The sequence below is a fragment of the Ixodes scapularis genome, unplaced genomic scaffold, assembly GCF_016920785.2.
Source record: "Ixodes scapularis isolate PalLabHiFi unplaced genomic scaffold, ASM1692078v2 PGA_scaffold9__187_contigs__length_104089568, whole genome shotgun sequence".
Classification (NCBI taxonomy): domain Eukaryota; kingdom Metazoa; phylum Arthropoda; class Arachnida; order Ixodida; family Ixodidae; genus Ixodes; species Ixodes scapularis.
In genome coordinates, this window is record NW_024609884.1 from 68,419,973 (window position 1) to 68,434,554 (window position 14,582).

Here is a 14,582-nt window from a genome sequence, read left to right on the forward strand (position 1 = left end):
AAGTGTATATTTTGTCAATATAATACTTGGCAATAAAGAAGAAAAAAAAGTGGCGTAGCTCTGTGCTAACGCCTTCGCATCGCACGCAGCGGACCCAGGCTCGATGTCCATGGGAGGGGTGTCGCAGGTTGATCTTCCGCTTTACTTTAGAGTTTAAAACCGCTTGAGAGATTACGGTGCAATCGATCGACCTGCGGATAGTCATATTGTAACGCTGGTCTGAACCGTAGCTCCTATCGCACAGTCGGCAATGTGACTGCCGTCTGCGATGTCCTGTTGTCTCCACCCCGAGAGCGATTGCGCCCTAGGGAAAGGACTGAACAGTATGGAAATATGACGGAAAATACGTATATCTACAGTTTGGAATTTTAGCATTCAGGGAGGATGGTAGATAAAATCAACGAAAAGAAGCTATCCTTTATTTTGCTGTTTAAATATACTACGGTTTTAGGAGAAACTGCCCTCGGAGGGGCGCGCTGGGATGAGCGCTAGAATTTTTCGAGCACACCACGGCGTAGCTCCGTACTCTTAACATCTGCCGCAAGTCGCAGCTTTGACTGCAGTCAAGTTGATCGAAAAGCGATTTCTCTGCCCGGGAAGCATCAATTCCAGCTGAGTGAATACCCGCTCTACAGAGATTAATTCAAGACGACAATTGCAGCCGCACGCGGACAGCAGAAATAGAAATAAAAATACGACAATAGAAAAACTGGCTGCGACGTGCCGTGCGGAGATGCAAACAGATAGCTTGGAACCGCAGTGGAGCGGCTAATTTTATTGGCTTTCAAAGAATGACAGCATCAGCGTTTGCTTTTTACTAAGAGATTCATCCCCTGAGGCATTCAAATACTTTCAGAAATATAATATTACTGAAAAGAAAAAAAAATTGGAATGTAATTTATGTCATAGGGTCACCGAGAAAATCCGTACCTTCAATACAACGAGTGTAAAAGGCGGACATGCAGAGATTAAGAGTGGTAACGTAGCTTAAAAATAGTAAAAGGGAACAAGCCGGCGGACGGGGCCGCGAGGGCAATGCTACAGGCAAATATTCAGCCTTCACAAGGTCCGGTCCCCTCGCCCATTCAACGGGACGTTCCACCTGACGAGGGCTTTGATCTAACCCAAAAGAAGAAAAAAGAAAAACAAAAAGCAGGAAAAGCGCGCCTTGCAGCGCTCCTACCTTTTAACCCCCAGCCGATCCCTCGCGGGTTTCCACGATGGGAGCAAATGGCACTACACAGGCTCTAGACTCGGACTATGGTGACCCCTTTTGGCGTGCCAAGTTCTACAACCCAACAGGTGAGAATGACACAGGTCCTGACCCTGGATGTCCACACTGCGGCGTCCCTGCTACTTGCTACCATCTTGTATGGTCCTGTGCAGGGACGTCACTAGAACGGGTAGCGGCAATTAACACCTTACCACCGCACCTTAGACCAATGACCCTTCGGGAATGGAGACATCCGAGAACCTCAGCCCCCGCAGAACGAGACCTCATCTTCATATCAATCATCTCCCTCCGGTCCTCTGGGATCGAACGGTACGTCTAATCCATCATCATCACTACTCCTCTCCAACATCCTCTTTCCCCATGCCACACGAGGTTTCATAGACCAGAGGCATGGAAATTAAATAAACGTTTCAATCAATCAATTAAAAGTAGTAATTGGGTTAGTGTGCTGTTGTATTGGTGTTTGTATATGATGCGCTCGATGCATATGCTCGCCCGATGCTTGTAGTATGGCTAGTCATAGCCTCCTTTATACTCACAAAGCCTGACATTTCGATGACGGAGCCATAGTGTGTCCGGTCGCAGATGTGGAGCGCAAGGACCTGGTAGCAGAGAGCATTTCTGGTATTCAGCGCACAGCTTCTGCAACGGCTAGGACCCGAAACATGGTTTTCAAACCCGACGAGAAACACGACTTTTGATTGAGCTTGTTGGTTCGAATTAGACATGATTAAAATAGTATGAACTTGACAAGGACAAAAAAGGCGCACGTACGACAGGACTGGCGCTGACTTCCAACTAAGTTTATTGCATCATCCAACCAAGCAATATATATAGCAACGCATGCGAACATAAAAGGACACACAAAAATAGTTACAGATTATAGCAGACATGTAATCTTAATGTGTAAAACTATTTTAGTGTTTGTTTTATGTTTACAGGCGATGCAATAAACAAGATGCAATAAACTTAGTTGGAAGTCCGCGCCAGTCCTGTCGTACGCGTGCCTTTTTTGTTCTTGCCAAGTTCGCGCTATTTTAATCATGTCCTACGAGAAAAGAAACGGTAGCGCGAAGAACGCGAGGAGCACGAGCGGAAATTACATCGCTCTAGAGCACTATATAGCTCCTACGGAGCAGAGTAGCGCAATCCTTTGAACCCCGTGTTTTGCCGACAACATGGCCGACAGAGCGGCTCGGCGCGAGTCACGTGGCACTCAGGGTTCCAGGAGGCGGCCCGCCCTATGGGAGAATACATGGAGATCGACACAACACGGCTGATTAAAAAATGAATGGCGAGTTCTCACTTTTCAAAACTAGTCTGTCGTGAAGTTAGTAAAGCACTAAACACTTTATCAAAGTTTTAATAATATCGGATGCGTGTGCAAATTTTGAGAAGGCAATTTCCAAGGCAATGGCGTTTGAAGCAGACGATTTTTGCTCGCAGCGGAGATGGGCTTTTCGGGTTGGCCGGAGCGGGTCACGTGAATGGTGCGACGTCGCCGTGTCGTCTGCTGCATGATGCCGCTCAGGCAATTTTTTTTAAAAAGTTACGTCCTTGTATGGCACAAAACTTATCGTATATTATTCTAAAATGTTTCATTATTATGTCAAAATTGATTTCCATTCCGCACATCCCCACAAAACTGAAGAAACAATGATTTTCTCACGTTCTCCATGCATTTCTGACCGCAGTTGGAACCTCCGGGCGTTCGCCGCTAGTCGCCGAGAGACGGCGTTCTAGATTGCGCTACTCTGCTCCGAAGGAGCTATATAGTGCTCTACATCGCTCGAGAGAAGTATGTTTCGGCGTCTCACCGCAGCAGGGCGCCCGTTGCATGCCTCTCTTCTCATCCGTTGCCTGCCGCACTACCTTTTCACTTTCGGTGGCCGCGTCTCGTGGCTATATGCCGGGCTTTGTCAGTATAGAGGAAGCTATGGGCTAGAGTACCTACATGTGTGTACAATAAAGGTGCCCGAAGGACCCGAAGCGCAGTGGTGGCGTGAGCAAATCAGGATGTTTCTTGTAGAACATGAATTCGGTGGTACCCAGCCCCACCTACCTTAGCTACCTGCAATTACTCTGCTTGACCCTGCCATCTGGTGGCCAGCGATTTAACCTTCTTTCACGCGTGGAACCGCTGCTTTGAATGTGCTCTTTTGAGAACGGCTTTTATAGCCCCTTCCCCTGGCAAATGCCGAGCGCTCTGACCTAGCGGTCGTCGAGCGGTCGGCCTCCGCGAGCGATCGGTCACGTGATCTACCCCAGTGGCACGCGGTGCGGAGCAAATCGAGCGTAACGCTCCCAGCGCCACCGCTTTCGGAGCGTCTACCCGCGCTTTTTAACAGTTTCGGTTCCCTTTGCCACCTTGCTGAGAGAATGAACTCCGGATCGGAAGCACCCCAGGTTGTTTATTATGTGATCAACGGTGACCCCGACGGTAAGAGGCAATTTATTTTTCCTTACAGTTTTATAAACCCGATGAAGACAACTAGAAGTACTTGTACGAGCCGTAGGCTGCAATTAAGCAGAATACCAAACACGTATGCCGTAAAGCGATCGTCAGCTCCGAAGGCGATCTCCATCACCGGAGTATTTGGCGCGTTGTCTTCTAATTATTCCAGTTACTATTGTGTATATGATTTGTGATGTGACCGCTCGCTTATCAACTACTGCAAAATAATTGGTCAGCGGAGGTAAACTAAATATAACAGTTCTAATAGATGTAGAATTTGCACTTAAAGTACGTTCACACAGTACTATTTTCTTACGTTGCGTTATATGTTACGGGCGCTTATGTCTGCGTCGAGTTACGACAGTCACAGAAACATCCGTGTATCGGATGTCGTGACGTAATTAACTCGCGGTTAAAACTACACGAACTATGGTTTCGCCAGTGCAGACTTGAGCATGATGCTTTTCGTCTGCTAATGACGTCAAGTTACGACATGAAGTCACAGAACACCCGTGCATCGGATGTCTTGACGTAATTAACTCGCGGTCAAAATTAAGGAAACACGAACTACGTGAGTTCTCCAATAGACTTGAGCATGATGCTTTCCCGTATTCTTTTTTTCCTATGACAAGTAAATGCAAATACTTCAATCTGTCAGGAGATTGTGCTTGGTTTCATATGGTGCTAAAACGATTTTGTTTCTGTCTAGCCACACCTATTCGCGACTCCAGCGACCTATAGGGGGCGCCACCACCAAACAAACATGGCGGCTGAGTCCAGGTCGCGTCGGCTCGGCCGGGCCGCCTGAATAGGTGGCGCGTTCAATTTAACAGATTTTCTTCTGTTTAATGCCCAATTTTATAGGTATTTGAACTGAGACGGTTAAAGGTGTAGCCGGTGCAGATAAACTTGCAAAGCATAGTTTCGTTTTACCGGTGGTTTTTGTTCTTTTCATGTCAAACTTTCGTTTCGGAGATTTCGTTCAAAACCGAAACTATGGGCTCCGGAGAGGCGGTAATGTACTAATTAGTTTTGATCATCTAAGGAAAGCGGCGATGACTCCAGAATTGTTCCACAGTGAGTAACTTTTCAGCTAACTCGCATGCCTCGACTATGCGACTTATCTGTCCGCGAAATCGAGCTTTTGTGCGTATCCGCGTTTAAGAAACAGCTCCAGTCGTCTGCTCGGTCAACAACACAGGCTGCAGGACCATGTTAACCCGCTGGCGCCCCACTAAGCAGCTGATACTCGTATTTCAATTCAGGTTTTAGTAGCAATCGAGAAGTCATTTCGACGAACGGGTTGTGTATTATATTACGTATTGTGTCCCACTAAGGTGATATTAGTATATTCTTCGGGTTAAAATATGAGCTTAGTTGACTAGCTATTAGGTGAGCTGCTGAATAAAAGTATATTTGACAAACAAAGAGGTATTACTTAAACTTAGCCAAATGATTCTATAGCCGGCAGCACGGAGACAAACTGAAGAGAGTCTTCATCGAACACTCACGCAGAACCTCTCTGCATTGAACTTTGCTTCGAATCCTGAACGGAGAAAATTAGCATTTTTTGTGGCCGGTCAACGTGACCTATGTATACGTATTTTGCTGCTGGCTTCTACGTCCTCGTAATATAAATATTGGAGGCGCGATAGGTCAAAATGCCGTGACAACATCTAACATTGCGAGACTCGTCCCCCACCTTTTGAAAACAGATAATTTCCCTCATTCATCATTTGCAGCGAGCAGGTTTTCCTGAATCAAGTGATTGCGAAATCAGCCCAACTCCTTCAGTGTGGCCCAGAGGCTTTTTCGGCGAAAAGCAGCCAAGATGAATAGCCAACGCACCGACCGGCGTGGGTGGCTCAAACTTGAAGCTAAGCGAACACAACCAAACTCAAGAAAAGCAACTATCGAACCTTCCCATTCACTTGACTGCAAAATTGATGTTCCCTCCAGTGAAATGCCCCGTCTTTCGTCCTCAGTCCACTGTTCTACATCCTTATAAAGAAACCACTTATCAGTTACCAAGTAGTCGTCATTTTGAATGTGATTCGAGACAGGCAAGAAATCAAAACGTTTTTCCGTGATTCTTCCCCATCCAAGAAATCGAAAGTACGCGACCGTGTGCTGTGGAGTAAACGGGCTTTCAAAGAAAACAATTTACTGAGGCTTCACCACACTAATGATCACTCAGGCAAACTTTAGAAATTTTCGGACCTTCGTCAAATTACGTTGTTCGCCACCGCGCCGACAACACGTCTCCGCGAAAGCCACCAGAGACGCGGAGGGGCGCGGAGCGACCTGGACCGGCTGGTTCCCGGTTTTCCCGCTTGGTGGCGTCCGTTTTGCTGGAGTCGCGAATAGCTGCTATGACAATTGGCCCACGTATCTATTGCAGTATTTAAAAAAAAAAAAGAAAAAAAAAACAATTGTATGGTGAATGGTTGCAGGAATGTTCATTTCCTTTTGCAATTATTTTGATGCCACATTAATCAATGATGCGCCCTACGTACGATTCAACAGGAAATGACCACAATGGTGGAAGCTACGCTGGCGTTCTGCCTGTACCGGAAGAATCCGACGGTTCGCCACAGAACTCCACACAGAACTCCACACAGAACTCCAGTACTCAACGTAAGTCATACATATATCCATACAAAGTATACCCTTCACTTGGATTACAAAGCTTCATAAGTCAGTTCTCCGCGGCTGAAGGTATATGCTAACAGTGAATGCTATAGGATGTAAGTTTTACTCAGAGTGGTGACAAATTGGCTGCATGGTTAATGTTCCATGACCTTTTGCAATATGGGGCCAATTTTGCCAGTGCAGTAGTGAAGCTGGTCAGCATGATATTTTTACTTGGCAATTCGGCATCATGCATCCCATTTATGCCCCTTGAAACATTCTCGACAGTTTCTCGTAGTCGGTATTCAATTTCCGCTTGAACCTGTCACGGTCTTGCAAGCTTATTTCATTTACCGTCATTGCCAGGTACCCTATTCATGCAGAGCATTAACATATTCCTTAATTGCATACTACATAAGAAACCCCACAAATATGCCGTATAAGCCCAGCACCTTCAAGCTGCATCGAAAGAATGCCCAGTTTATTAGGTTATTCAACAATTTTGTGTTTTTGTTTTCAGCTTGCATCTGGTCAGAAGGCGAATCCAAGCTTCTTCTTGCCCTCTACTCTCGATATTTCCCAGAGATTGGACCATTTAAACGTTTTAAGACAAGAAAACACATGTTTATTAAAATTGCTGAAGAGATAAATGAGAGGATGAACTCCCACTACACTGCACAGCAATGTGACACACGTTTCAAAACCCTCAAGAAAAGAAAAACCAAGGTTGTGGACAGCAATGGAAAAAGTGGAGCAACGAGGGCAACACATAGAGTTTGAAGAAGAGTTCAATCTCATCAGGGCAGCCGATGACAGTGTGGAGCCGGAAGTGATAATGGGCGTTTCTCAGGCCGTATACAAACAAACGACTCTACATGCACCAGCCTCCTCCACAGAAAATCCTAGACCATCAACATCAGCAGAATGTACCACCCTAAAAAAGCCACCCTGTCCACAGCAGAACCCTGAGCGCATGCGGCATATGGAACACTTTTTTTCAAAAATGGAGGATCTCAGAAAAAAAAAAAGATGAAGCACGTGCCTGCAAGGAGGAAAGACGCGAAGAAAGACGTGTGGAGCGCGATCAGCGTAGAAAAGAGCGGGAAAAGAAGAGAGAGGATCGTGCAAAACAGCGTCAAGAGCGGCACCAGAATCTTCTTGGCATGCTGGAGCGAGTGCTGGACACCATGAACACTGCAAAGTGATTAATTTTATCTAAATGTTTCTCTAGCCCATTACACTTGATTATTCACGTTTTGTACATACCCTAGTTTTCTACATACTCCAGAGCATCATTTGTTATATATATACTCAAGATTATACATGTTGATTGAGCAATTAATAAAAACGTTTTGGTTCCAACACAATTTCATGCCTTAAATGATATTAAAAGGTAACATTCATGACAGAGTAAGTTACCCATGTACAGTTGTTTCCAAGGAAAAATATTTAGTGTTCTTTTCATCGCAAAAAATAAACTGCGTCAACGAACAATTGGTCTCTGCCCGATGTCGAAACGGAGGTTGCTGTTATCTATTAAAGTTATGTCATTTTTTTGCTAATTTTAAATGTGAAAATGGAGTTTGCTTTAGGTAGCCGACATCACTTATTACCATGTATTCGTGGGCCTCATACCGACCCCCCCCCCCCCCCCCCCCTCCCATACTCCTTTTTCTCAATGAAAATTTCAGAAAACTGCTGATAACTTTAATAGCGACGGCAAAGTCTGAAACTTTTGCAACTTTTCCGGACCGCAGCACCATATTTGCGTGAAGAGTGAGCATTGATGAGAAACACAGAGTTAGTTTGTCGGTGAAAAAAACACGGTAAACGTTTTTCCCCAATGCCTGGCACTTGCATAGTTAGGCTATCAGGAGCTGCCTCAGGGCGCCATTGAGCGCTTGATGCCTGCGCGAGGAGCTCAACCAGTGGGGAAAAGGGATGAGACCAGCCTGTCCCTCTTAATGCGTCCGAGCACCCTGAGTGCGGCATCCGAGAGAGAGACGCCCGGCAGGTCCTCCTCGGGCGAGCCCCTGCTGTCCACCCTGAGCAACTCCTGGCGCCTCAGCTCTTCCACCTCAGCATCACGGATTTCAGTGTCCCCAGCATCAATGCACAAGTTGTGCAAGACGCAACAAGCAATGATAAACGTGAACATTCGGCGCACTGTCGGGAACTCCAGGTTTATCAGTTGCCTGAGGCGCTGTTTGAGTAGCCCGAAGGCATTCTCAATGAGCACCCTTGTGGAGCTCAACTTAGTGTTGAAGCTCTTCTGCTGGTTAGTCAATGTCCCATAATCCCGAAAAGGAGTGACCAAAGTCCCCTTCAACGGGTATGCTGCATCGCCAAGAAGGTGATACTTGCCCATGCAGCATAGAAATGGGATGATCCGCGACACAAACGATAATTTATAAATCCTTGAGTCGTGGATCTTGCTTGGTGGGCCCGTGAAAACATCCACAAAGCGGCGTCTGTGATCACAGATGCCCTGCAACGTCAGTGAAGTCTTGTCATGTCGATTGACATATGTTGACTTCACCTTGTTGTCAGGGCACCGGATGCCGATGTAGCTGCCGTCGACGCAACCCACGACCCCAGGAAAGCCTGAAACCTAGTAAAAGAATGTGGTATGTGAGCTCAAACTATGCGCTGTGTACTCATTCCCACCAAGTTCTAAAAGGAGAGATGCTATATGTAATCTGCCCATCAAAGGAAATAAATTAATAAATGAAAGGTGGCCTTTTTATTTCAAACTTTGAGGCAGACCACTACACCAGTTATACAACACCTGTCAAGGGTCTTTTTGACAATGTAATTTTCTGTAATATATGCAAGGTGTGTAATCACCTGTACTGTTGCTTCAGTTTCTAGAAACCTGAAAAAACTGACTCAATGCAAATATTTTCATCCGCCAGAAATACACTGCCTTGCGGTTATTTTTAAGAAATTGCTACCAACTGCTGCAGTTCCCTTTTCATCTTCATGGAAACTTGCGAAAGACCTTCTATTCTATAAATTTAGAAAATGCATTGTCAAACTACAGACCCATCTTCTTAAATCACACTCCACTTATATGCAAATTATTAGAACACATAATCTACAAACACCTCGGGGAGTTCCTTGCATGCAGCAGCCATATGTCGTATGCTTCATTAGTCGCCAGTAAAACATTTTTTTAACCAACTTTCAACCTTTAATTCTGGTCTGAACTTGCCATAAAGCATCCCCCTTGACATCCATTACTTATAATTAGGGATGCCGCGAACTTTTTTCGAATCGAAGTTTCGATGATCGAATCAAGCGGTTCGAAAGGTTCGAAAGATTTCGATTTTTCGAATTGTCTATATCGTAAAATTCGACGGAGGTCGAATTTCCGAACTTGTTAAGCTAAGAAGTTCGACGCTTTTCGAACCGTCGAACTTATTACGCTAAAAAATTCGATCTTTTTCGAACTTTCGAACTTATTGCGCTGCAAGGTTCGATGCTTGTCGAACTTTCGAACTTGACTGACCAAAAAATTCGATGAATTTCGAACTTTCGAACTTATTTATCACGAGAATTCGAAAAGTTTCGAACTTTCGGATTCTGAAAAGTCAGAAGTTCGACGAACTTCGAACTTTTAGGGTAAAAGTTCGGCGTTCGTCGAACTTCGAAAGACCGGCGGACGGTTTCATTTGATTTCAAGTAGTGGGGTACATTCGTACTTTTTTTTTCTCGAACTTTTACACGCGGTGCTGCGTTCCTTACGAAAGACAATGTCGTTTATTTCAATGTTCTGGCATGCTTAGGTTTAAAGAAAGAAATCCCCGAAGGGGCGAGGAAGGACGACGGGTTTTTGACGATTATCGTTTGTGCCAGATTTGAAGCACGCTGCAGCCGGAGCTATTTATGGTAGATATGTTATACTTTTTTTAAGAATGATCTATGTATAGCCTAGGTAAGTGCCGTCTTAAGATGTGATTATTGTTATTCAACGTGAGTTTCGAAGAAATGTCCAAACATGTATCTGCATGCAATTATAACCTAAACTTCATATTTATTTTCGTCTAAGTTGTTTGAGGTATCGCATTTAAATTAACACCACAGACAGTACATATCATTGCCATCTGCAGAATACGAAATAATATATTTATTGTTTTTTTCACGTTAAGGAATAAATTAACTCATGGGAGAAGATTTCTAATATTGTTCAAGTTCAGCACGTCATTAAAAAAAAACTTTTTTTTTTTTTCGCTTCACGTTCCTGGGACGTGTTTCTTTTAGCCTGTACACATTTTGGTAAAAGAAACTTGTTTCGAAGTTCTGAACCTCTGAATATGCAAGAATAGAACACTTCCGACGAATTCTCGATAGTTTTTTTTTTCTCCTGCTTTTTATTCCCGCATTTCTTCTTTTTTTTTTTTTTTTGTTACTATCGGCACAGGTGTTTAGGTCGAAAAGACAGCTTTGAACTTCCGAACCACTAAGCATGTGACGAGTAGTGCTTTCTGACAACGAGTTTCTAACAATGACCATCTAAGCAATCTTTTATGCAGTGAAGAGCGACAGTAGCTATACATATGCATAAATAATTTCAGATTAAAATAAGCTCGACCACGCTCTCTTTCCCCGTATTGTTTTCTTTAACAGTCCGAAATACCTGCAAGGGGAAGAAGGAGGCAGAACCCCCCCCCCCCCCCCCCCCCCCCCCGCTACCCTCTTTCCCCCCGTTTTTCCTCTTCCGACGCCACTTGTACGGTAGAACGCTCCTCGACCTCGAGTTGTGTCGGCTTTTGTGCTTTTTGCGAGGCGATTCCTCCGTCCCAGAAAATAAACCTCCAGGACAATTATAAACTTCACCGGATCGGATTACTACCAGCGTGCAAGGGGTGGCGAGCTAGTTTGCCAGGTCGCTTCAAGTTTTTTCTGAGCCTCAACCTCCTGCTCGCCCCTGGCCGTTTCGAATTGGATGAGTCTCGTAAAACAGCGTGTTCGTGCAATCACTACTGCGTGATGCAGGCTAAAGACCCCCCCCCCGGGGCTGGCGGTCACAATTCTGCACTGGCAAATATTCTAGCACGTCCGGGACACTCGTCGTCTCATTTAATTGCCTGACCCAACTTTGTGGAGTCTAAATATCACACCCTAACTTTTCTAAACTTGATTTCGTGAAAACCAGTGAGTCGTGAAAACGTTATTTGAAACTGAAACTGTGGAAAAACTTGAAAATCGGACTTCGAACTTTGAAAACTTGGATTAGAAAGAAATTCAAAATCTTCGAAGTTTTTTTTTTGTTTTTTTTTAGTTTAGTGTTAAAAGAGAATCGAAACGTTCGAACTTTTCGAACTTTATGCAAAAAGAAATTCGAAATCTTCGAATTGTTCGAACTTCATGTCTGTAAAAATTCGAAGCGTTCGAAGTTTTCGAATTTTTTTTACAAAGAATTTCGAGATCTTCGAATTTATCGAACCTGAAGTAAACAAATATTCGAAATATTCGAATTCGAAATTTTGGAAACCGTGAAAGCTTCGAAATTTTCGAATTCGAAACTCCGCTGTGGTCAAAAGTTGCGAATTTTTCGAAATCGAACCTCGGTCGGTACGAAAATATCGAAATTTTTCGAAATCGAACCTCAGTTCGCTTCGCAAATATCGAAACCTTTCGAAATCGAACCTAGGGTGGTTCGCGACATCCCTACTTATAATTTATGCATTAGCTTTGCTCTTCATAGACAGTCGCACGAAAAGTTTAGACAGGCAATGATCACCCCCACAACTTACTGCCAGAACAAGTGACCTCATATGATTTGGTTCAGATTATATGTTATCAATGTTTATCATTGCCATGCTTTAGGGTTGGCAAAGCACAAGGTGCATACTGAGCTCCAGACATGGTTGAAGTTTGCCTATTCTTGTACAAGTAGTGATTGTACTTTCACGATTCACTACCCAAATATTTGCCCAGGCAATAATTGCTATAAGCACAAATCAAGTGCTTACGGTCCTACAACACCGAAATCGACGTGACTATGTCATCCAGTTCTGCAAAACACAGATTGAAATTAATAGTTTGCTTTTGTCCCTGAATTATACCAAAATGAAGCGCCTCGTCAGTGGCATTTCATGTGAGTGTACTTGGGTCACACTAATGCCATTAAGTTTGTGTAAACTAATTATGTTCCCAACCTAGTATCATTGCATGCATGGCCTATTTCAAGCAATTTCTGACTGCCTTTCATTGCTCTTGTCTATTTGATCTTGTTTTGAACTTGTTCTGATTTTGTTCAATCATTTGTTTGTATGATATTATCTCTTTCTTTTTTGCCCCGCTCCTGAAATTGTCCCAATAATATTGAAGCAGCAGCATACGTAAATAATGCAAGCTCACAAAACGAACCTCCTCAAAATCCTTGGCAAGGGCTGCCACATCGTCAGGAAAGCGGATCTCATCTGGAGCAATGCTGCACAGGAACTCAGCCACACGATTCAGGATGCGGGAAAGGGTGCTTTCCCCCAAGTCAAAGTGGCCTGCAACATCTCGAATGCAGGTTTTGTTGCCAGCATACCTGCAGCGTAAATAGAGTTTCTTTGAGTCAAATCGCAGACGTTAATTATAATTTGTTATGATGCAGAGACAATATACTAAAATATTGAGGTGGGCTAGTTGGTTTAACTATATTGATATTATAAAGTGCAATAGCGCGGAGAAAGATTTATTGTTGAAGTTGAAGTTCAAGGATGGATGTTGCCTTATTGCGTCAACCTGTGAGGTTGCCCACATTCTTACATTGTGTGATGTAGACTAGGCGCTTGACCTGTATACTCTTTGTCCCTTTGTGTTGGTGGTGACCTTGAGATTGAGAGCTGGACTAAATAGACGAATTAGCGGAATTTGACACATCATCCTGTCTTTTTTTCTGTCTCTTCTACGTTTTGATGTTTCTTCTCTACTGTTTAAAAAGTCAGCTACAACGTTTATTTCCACACATTTCCTTTATAGGTCACAACTCCTCAAACAACGGTAATGCCAACAAACCGTTAACCCCCCACGGTTGTTGGCATTAGCGTTGTTTGGGGAGTTGTGTCCTCCTAGAAAGAAGACGCGTGATAATACATTTTGCAGCTGAGTTGGCTGAGTTTTGAGAGTATTGTGTTGTTCCAATTTTTGTCCCTATGTCTCAAAGTTGTTTTTTCCTTAGATGTTGAAGTAATTGATGTTAGCAAAAAAAAAAAATAATAAACCGCATTAATAAAAAGACGCAATGATTTGACTTTTAATTACCAAAGTCAATTTAATATGCTCAATTAATACATATATAGTTATCGGCTTTTAGTGGGTCTCCATTTCTTTTGTATTTTTTCGTGCTTCTATTTTGTGACCGCCGCGGCATATCTACAGTACAACTACCGTGCCAGGAGTATATGTATGGGGAATATGGGCTGGATCGGAAATCGTTGGTCAAATCGGTCAATCTTTCTCCTAGCTACATTGAGACCTACAAAACCTGTCTTACCAGAGAAAAGAGAGGATGCAAACTTCGGCGGTTTTCGGGTTGGACCCTCCGTGAATCGATCCCCTGTAATATACAGACCGCTCGTACCTCTCGATTACGGCGTAGGCGAAAGTTGCGTCGGAACTGCAACACAGGGAGATGGTCGGTTCACAGAGACCACACAACGAAGAAACGACATACCTCTTCATCCGAATAGGCGCGCACAACGTCTTCGACATAACGGGTTATCTTGGGCCTCTTCGCTGGCAAGGCGAACGTCTCGGCGAACACTTCGCCGAGAACGGCTGCCTCGTCGTCACTCGAGCTAGAGGAGCTTGTATCTCCGTCGTCTTCGTCGCTGTCGCTGCTTTCGCTGTCACTGCTGTCACTGCTTTCTAATAGACCTAAAATTAACTGCAACGACGCCAAAGCCGCAGTACTCTCGGTCGAGTCGGTCATGACGAGATCGAGGAACGAAAGCGAGCACAAGAAGAGAGCCTACCCAGCAAACGAAACCAAAAAGCCGCGAAAATCCCTCACTCCCTCGCCGGTCGCCAGAACGTTGAAATCGAAACTGGAATGTTGCGACTACAGATCGTACTCCTCCGAAAAAGCCTGCGCGGAGAACTACTCCGGACCGCTCGACGCGCTCCGCCACTTTCCCACGGAGTGGTTGGAGCCGCTCGGCGAGCGCCCCACTGGCTCCAGATCTACAAGCGGCGCACGGAGAGATTGCTCGCATCTCGCGAGGGAAACAAGAATCCGCTCGGCGAGCGCCCGCCGAGCGCTCG

General features: G+C 44.5%; 1 pseudogene; it reads right to left on the reverse strand.

Annotated features, from left to right (window-relative positions):
* Positions 1 to 8,065: 8,065 nt before the first annotated feature.
* LOC115320178 lies at positions 8,066 to 14,360 on the reverse strand (annotated as a pseudogene).
* Between the last annotated feature and the right edge of the window lie 222 nt (positions 14,361 to 14,582).